The sequence below is a fragment of the Cherax quadricarinatus genome, chromosome 47 (assembly GCF_038502225.1).
Source record: "Cherax quadricarinatus isolate ZL_2023a chromosome 47, ASM3850222v1, whole genome shotgun sequence".
In the NCBI taxonomy this organism is placed as follows: Eukaryota; Metazoa; Arthropoda; class Malacostraca; order Decapoda; family Parastacidae; genus Cherax; species Cherax quadricarinatus.
Window position 1 is genome coordinate 15,941,324 of NC_091338.1, and position 7,813 is coordinate 15,949,136.

General features: G+C 48.4%; 1 non-coding gene across 1 annotated transcript; it reads right to left on the reverse strand.

Annotated features, from left to right (window-relative positions):
- Nucleotides 1-5,494: 5,494 nt before the first annotated feature.
- TRNAR-UCG (transfer RNA arginine (anticodon UCG)) lies at nucleotides 5,495-5,567 on the reverse strand. The gene has a single exon. It is a non-coding gene; the product is annotated as a tRNA-Arg (tRNA).
- Nucleotides 5,568-7,813: the final 2,246 nt, after the last annotated feature.

Genomic DNA, 7,813 nt, shown 5'->3' on the forward strand with positions numbered 1-7,813 from the left:
AGCATTCAACTTCATTTCTTCTTTTTCTTCGCATGTTCATGTGTTATATCCACATTATGTTCTTATGTTCGTTATTTCGTCGTTAACAACGTCTGAAGTGTTGCTGGAAGGCAGCCTGTTGGACCGTCAGTGGTCCAGTCTTAGAGAACTGGAAGGCAGCCTGTTGAACCGTCAGTGGTCCCGTCTTAGAGAACTGGAAGGCAGCCTGTTGAACCGTCAGTGGTCCCGTCTTAGAGAACTGGAAGGCAGCCTGTTGGACCGTCAGTGGTCCCGTCTTAGAGAACTGGAAGGCAGCCTGTTGGACCGTCAGTGGTCCAGTCTTAGAGAACTGGAAGGCAGCCTGTTGAACCGTCAGTGGTCCCGTCTTAGAGAACTGGAAGGCAGCCTGTTGAACCGTCAGTGGTCCCGTCTTAGAGAACTGGAAGGCAGCCTGTTGAACCGTCAGTGGTCCCGTCTTAGAGAACTGGAAGGTAGCCTGTTGAACCGTCAGTGGTCCCGTCTTAGAGAACTGGAAGGCAGCCTGTTGGACCGTCAGTGGTCCAGTCTTAGAGAACTGGAAGGCAGCTTGTTGGACCGTCAGTGGTCCAGTCTTAGAGAACTGGAAGGCAGCTTGTTGGACCGTCAGTGGTCCAGTCTTAGAGAACTGGAAGGCAGCTTGTTGGACCGTCAGTGGTCCAGTCTTAGAGAACTGGAAGGCAGCTTGTTGGACCGTCAGTGGTCCAGTCTTAGAGAACTGGAAGGCAGCCTGTTGGACCGTCAGTGGTCCAGTCTTAGAGAACTGGAAGGCAGCCTGTTGGACCGTCAGTGGTCCAGTCTTAGAGAACTGGAAGGCAGCCTGTTGGACCGTCAGTGGTCCCGTCTTAGAGAACTGGAAGGCAGCCTGTTGGACCGTCAGTGGTCCCGTCTTAGAGAACTGGAAGGCAGCCTGTTGAACCGTCAGTGGTCCCGTCTTAGAGAACTGGAAGGCAGCCTGTTGAACCGTCAGTGGTCCAGTCTTAGAGAACTGGAAGGCAGCCTGTTGAACCGTCAGTGGTCCCGTCTTAGAGAACTGGAAGGCAGCCTGTTGAACCGTCAGTGGTCCCGTCTTAGAGAACTGGAAGGCAGCTTGTTAGACCGTCAGTGATCCAGTCTTAGAGAACTGGAAGGCAGCCTGTTGAACCGTCAGTGGTCCCGTCTTAGAGAACTGGAAGGCAGCCTGTTGAACCGTCAGTGGTCCCGTCTTAGAGAACTGGAAGGCAGCTTGTTAGACCGTCAGTGATCCAGTCTTAGAGAACTGGAAGGCAGCTTGTTAGACCGTCAGTGATCCAGTCTTAGAGAACTGGAAGGTAATCTGGTGAACCAGCAGTTTTCCAGTTATTAACGACTATCACAATTTACTACAACTTTGCCACTACCAACATCATTGCTTATTGAACCTTTACATCATGACAGTCATGTTCCAGTTACTTCCTTCCATAATCATACACAGTACTGAAGCTGCAGATTTAATTGCCTCTCCCCATTTTTATTTATATTTAAACCTTCTCTCTATCTCTTCCTTTCTCACTTGCAACAGTGCGCTGTAGATGATCACCAAAGCGTACTGTTTCTTCTTTCCTAACTGGCCCAGTGGGTCCGAAAGATGCGCAGCAAGAAGGTCCCTGCAAGACGTGGGTAGTTTCGCTCACCTCATTCCACAAGTATCATCACCATGGGATGATTTTTTGTTGACTGAGAATAGGTGCATGTACTTTATTGCACAGCTATCTGTTTGTGATTGATCCTGCCCCCCACTGTTGTGAATGATCCTGCCCCCCACTGTTGTGGATGATCCTGCCCCTCCCTGTGTTGTGGGTGATCCTGCCCCTCCCTGTGTTGTGGGTGATCCTGCCCATCTCTCTGTGTTGAGGGTGATGCTGACCCCCTCTGTATGCTGAGGGTGATCCTGCCCCCTATATGTGTTGTGGGTGATCCTGCCCCCTCTCTGTGTTGTGGGTGATCCTGCCCCCTCTCTGTGTTGTGGGTGATCCTGCCCCCCTCTCTGTGTTGTGGGTGATCCTGCCCCCTCTCTGTGTTGTGGGTGATCCTGCCCCCTCTCTGTGTTGTGGGTGATCCTGCCCCCTCTCTGTGTTGTGGGTGATCCTGCCCCCTATATGTGTTGTGGGTGATCCTGCCCCCTCTCTGTGTTGTGGGTGATCCTGCCCCCTCTCTGTGTTGTGGGTGATCCTGCCCCCTCTCTGTGTTGTGGGTGATCCTGCCCCCTCTCTGTGTTGTGGGTGATCCTGCCCCCTCTCTGTGTTGTGGGTGATCCTGCCCCCTCTCTGTGTTGTGGGTGATCCTGCCCCCTCTCTGTGTTGTGGGTGATCCTGCCCCCTCTCTGTGTTGTGGGTGATCCTGCCCCCTCTCTGTGTTGTGGGTGATCCTGCCCCCTCTCTGTGTTGTGGGTGATCCTGCCCCCTCTCTGTGTTGTGGGTGATCCTGCCCCCTCTCTGTGTTGTGGGTGATCCTGCCCCCTCCCTGTGTTGTGGGTGATCCTGCCCCCTCCCTGTGTTGTGAGTGATCCTGCCTCCTCCCTGTGTTGTGGGTGATCCTGCCCCCTCCCTGTGTTGTGGGTGATCCTGCCCCCTCTCTGTGTTGTGGGTGATCCTGCCCCCTCTCTGTGTTGTGGGTGATCCTGCCCCCTCCCTGTGTTGTGGGTGATCCTGCCCCCTCTCTGTGTTGTGGGTGATCCTGCCCCCTCTCTGTGTTGTGGGTGATCCTGCCCCCTCCCTGTGTTGTGGGTGATCCTGCCCCCTCTCTGTGTTGTGGGTGATCCTGCCCCCTCCCTGTGTTGTGGGTGATCCTGCCCCCTCTCTGTGTTGTGGGTGATCCTGCCCCCTCTCTGTGTTGTGGGTGATCCTGCCCCCTCCCTGTGTTGCGGGTGATCCTGCCCCCTCTCTGTGTTGTGGGTGATCCTGCCCCCTCCCTGTGTTGTGGGTGATCCTGCCCCCTCTCTGTGTTGTGGGTGATCCTGCCCCCTGTCTGTGTTGTGGGTGATCCTGCCCCCTCCCTGTGTTGTGGGTGAACCTGCCCCCTCTCTGTGTTGTGGGTGATCCTGCCCCCTCTCTGTGTTGTGGGTGATCCTGCCCCCTCTCTGTGTTGTGGGTGATCCTGCCCCTTTTTTGTGTTGTGGGTGATCCTGCCCCCTCTCTGTGTTGTGGGTGATCCTGCCCCCTCTCTTTGTTGTGGGTGATCCTGCCCCCTCTCTGTGTTGTGGGTGATCCTGCCCCCTCTCTGTGTTGTGGGTGATCCTGCCCCCTCTCTGTGTTGCGGGTGATCCTGCCCCCTCTCTGTGTTGTGGGTGATCCCCCCCTGTGTTGTGGGTGATCCCCCCCTCTCTGTGTTGTGGGTGATCCTGCCCCCTCTCTGTGTTGTTGGTGATCCTGCCCCCCTCTCTGTGTTGTGGGTGATCCTGCCCCCTCTCTGTGTTGTGGGTGATCCTGCCCCCTCTCTGTGTTGTGGGTGATCCTGCCCCCTCTCTGTGTTGTGGGTGATCCTGCCCCCTCTCCTTGTTGTTTCCTAGTACCACAAGTTTACCTTATTTCTTTCTGTCCTCTCAGCCACTGAATTCAGTATGTAAATCATAGCTCTGTTATTTAAGTCTGCTAATGTTTGTTGAACGATTATACATCACTGCCACTATTATTTTTGTCTCTGGATATTGCAGTACCTGTTATATAGTCCCTCATCTCTCCTGTGTCCAAGTTTATTGTGATTGCTGATCATGAATACTATCCCTTCTCTGCTTGCCCTTTCACTTCTTACTGTTTGGTAGCCCTCTGGGAATACCGCATTTATAATCATCCCAGAAAGTTTTGTCTCTATTATAGCTACTTTATCAGAGTTTTCTTCCCCACATCTTTCTTTCATGTCTTCACACTTGTTGGTTACCCTATCTACATTTGTGTATCACACTCTGATTCTTCTCTCTTGCTATCTTCTGAACATGCTGTTTACATACTTAATTTCTCGGGTACTGCGTTGGGAGTCTCTGTGAAGAGCTGAGTACTTCCCTTCCTCCTTTTTTTTCACCCCTTCTTCAATAAGTGTTCTGCTTCCTGTTCCCTTCCTATGTTGTCGCCTCCTTTCCTATTTCCCATCTCTGCCCTTGGTTTCTTTTCCATTCAATATTTTTTGATGTAAACTGTGTTGGAACTTCAAGAACACCTCAGATTTCATTTTCTTTTCATTACTAGGCTTCTCGTTCCTGAATTCATACACACAGTTCGTAATGGCCTCGTTCTTCCCTCTTCACATACTCCCACCTTTAAGAGCACAGATTTCACAGGTTTCTCTTGCTACTCCAAATTCTTCTGCCTTGTTTATAATCTGCTCTTCCTTCTTACTTCATACGTTTCTCTCAGTTTCTCTGTCTTCGTTTAGGTCGAACATCATAACAGCTCTGTCTCGTGTCCCTATATCTCAAGGTTGCTCTATCTGCCTTAGCTTCCTCATGGTCATTCACTATTACTACTTTCTTCCCACCTTGCTATCACATGTCTGCTGGTCACCTCCTGTGTTGTCTTGTTTCATCTTCTGTCCTCCCTCTATATTACCTCCACCTAATACATTTCTTGGTTTTTCTACTTGTTCTCTAAGCTTCATTATTTCATGTTCAAGTTCTTTTTTTCTTTTTCATTGACTCCTTCTTTGCTTGAAACATCTCATTCAGATCTCTCTCTCTCTCTCTCTCTCTCTCTCTCTCTCTCTCTCTCTCTCTCTCTCTCTCTCTCTCTCTCTCTCTCTCTCTCTCTCTCTCTCTCTCTCTCTATCTATCTATCTATCTATCTATCTATCTCTCTCGCTGGTCCTGGTGGTGGTAACACCTCCAACTTTACTCTGAGATAATGTTGTTCTCCTCATCTCATGTTATTTAGATATATTTTGGTAGAGTACGTCAGTGATGGTGAGCCGGGACCTGCCTCTCGCAACTCTCTGCAACTCAGTTCACCTTTTTCCTTCACTGTATCTTTACGCTTGTGGTATGTTTGGAGTGGAGTTATAAGTGAGTGTGTGTGTGTGTGTGTATTCACCTATTTGTGGCTGAAGGAGTCGATTCACAGCTCCTGGCCCCGCCTCTTCTCTGGTCGCTACTAGGTCCACTCTCTCCCTGCGCCATGAGCTTTATCGTATCTCTTCTTAAAGCTATGTATGGATCCTGCCTCCACTACATCACTCTCCAGATTGTTCCACTTCCTGATAACTCTGCGTCTGAAGAAATACTTCCTAACATCCCTGTGACTCATCTGAGTTTTTAACTTCCATCTGTGACCCCTTGTTGCTGTGTCCCATCTCTGGAACATCCTATCCCTATCCACCTTGTCAGTTCCTCTCAGAATTATATTGTCGTTATCACGTTCCTCCCTATCTCTCCTGTCCTCCAGTGTCATCAGGTTGATTTCCCTTAACCTCTCCTAAGTAGAGTGCGGCCTCTCGGCTCCGGAAAAGCAGAACGTCAGGGAGAAAACATTCAACTCGACCGTGACAGGACTCGAACCTGCAGTCTTCGGATCCGAAGTCCGACGCCTTATCCATTAGGCCACACGGTCTTGTGTGTGTGTGTTTGTGCTCATTTGTGGTTGTAGGGGTTGAATCACAGCTCCTGGCCCTGTGTGTGTGTGTGTGTGTGTGTGTGTGTGTGTGTGTGTGTGTGTGTGTGTGTGTGTGTGTGTGTGTGTGTGTGTGTGTGTGTGTGTGTGTGTGAGTGTGTGTGTGTGATAAGAAAAGATTTGTTCAAAATTTTAACCCGGGAGGGTTAGCCACCCAGGGTAACCCAAGAAAGTCAGTGCATCATCGAGGACTGTCTGACTTATTTCCACTGGGGTCCTTCAATCTTGTCCCCCAGGATGCCACCCACACCAATCGACTAACACCCAGATACTTATTGCTAGGTGAACAATAAGAGCAGGTGTAAGGTGACTAACACCCAGGTACGTATTTACTGCTAAATGAACAGGGACAGCAGGTATAAGGAAACATGCCCAGTGTTTCTACCACTGATACTCAATGTGTCAGGCAAGAGCATTACCTACCGCGTATGTGTACTCACCTAATTGTGGTTGCAGGGGTCGATACTCAGCTCCTGGCCCCGCCTCTTCACTGATCGCTGATAGGTCCTCCCTCTCTCTCTGCTTCCTGTGTGTGTGCGTCTGTGTACGTATGTGTACGTGTGTGTCTGCCCGAGCCTGCGCCGCCGCCAACACACAATCTCACGGTTGAGTTGCGGAACTGTCTCGGACACAAGTATTATGGTGCGTCTCAAGTGCCTTGTTTGCCGGGTTTATTACTGGTGGCGGGGCACAAACAGCTCGCTTGTACAGTTATGACTTAGATATCAATAGCTGCGTAATTTAAAAGCGTGCTCCGTCATCGGTAATGTTGTTAACATTAACCAAGCAATATTTTGACAAGAGAACACAAGGGTAACATCGTCTACTGTGTTTATTGTTTGTGTTTCATGTAACCAAGAAAATAGATCATCAGAAATTAGGAAACCAATAATTCGTATTGAAGTATTTGGCATGATAGGTAGAGATGTTAGTGAACCACACCAAACATCCGGACATTAAACACACAATATCTAGCACATAGAAAGAAACTTATGCCGATGTTTGGGTCCATCTTAGAACTGACATTGGTGAAAATATTGTTAGACAACACTAAACATCTCATCATTGTTAGTAAACAACATCCAGCATTTCACTTTTGTTGATACACAGCACCAAACATTTCAACATTGTTGGTAAACACCACTAAACATCCTGGTGGATGTTACATCAGCTGTCTCCGCCATGATGAAAAAAAAAAGATGGCGGTCATTCGTAGTTTTCTGTATACCAAAAAACAAACTCCAGAGTTCACTATTATATTAGATAAGACACTTGAAGTTGCAGTCACTTCAACTCTATGTTTATAAACACTAGTAACTTCTCGGTTCCCTGTCTAGATAGTTTTTAACATCGTGATTGTCAACTGGTCCATAGACCGTCCATGAGCGTTTCTTATTTTTCTTCTTTTTCTTCTTTTCCTCTTTCTCTCTTTCTTTTTTTTCTTCTTCTTCTTCTTCTTCTTCTTCTTCTTCTTCTTCTTCTTCTTCTTCTTCTTCTTCTTCTTCTTCTTCTTCTCCTTCTTCTTCTTCTTCTTCTTCTTCTTCTTCTTTTTCTTGCATGTTAGTTTCTAACTCTCCTTCCTGCCTTGTTTGCATTTAAAATTGTTTTATATTTCTTTCAAGTCCTCTTGTTCTTCTTTTTGTCCTCTCTACTGTATTAGTTAAGCCATGATGGACTCTCTTTATTCTTCTTACTTGTCATTACTCTCACCTTTGCCTCTTGGCACTTTTGAGTCTATCTCAGTTCTTAAATAGCTTTCTTTTCAAGATCATTTTCCCATTGTTACTTAACTCAGAAAATGTCTCGTGGCATCGTAATGGTCACAATTATTAATAAGGACCTTTGATAACCCTGAGTCGACTCTCTCTAACTAAACCTCTGTTGGAAATTTAATCAACAGAAACAAGAGTTTCCACAACAGACAGACTGCTGTCCTGTTCAACAGTCTCCCAGCATACGTAAAGGGTAATACCAATAGACACCTGGCTGTTTTCAAGAGAGAGCTGGACAGATACCGAAAGTCAGTTCTCGATCAGCCGGGCTGTGGTTCTTACGTCGGTTTACGTGCGGCCAGCAGTAACAGCCTACTTAATCAGACCCTGATCCACCATGAGGACTGGTCATGGACCGGGCCGTGGGGACATTGACCTCCCCGAACACCCTCCAGGTATACTCTAGGTATGGCA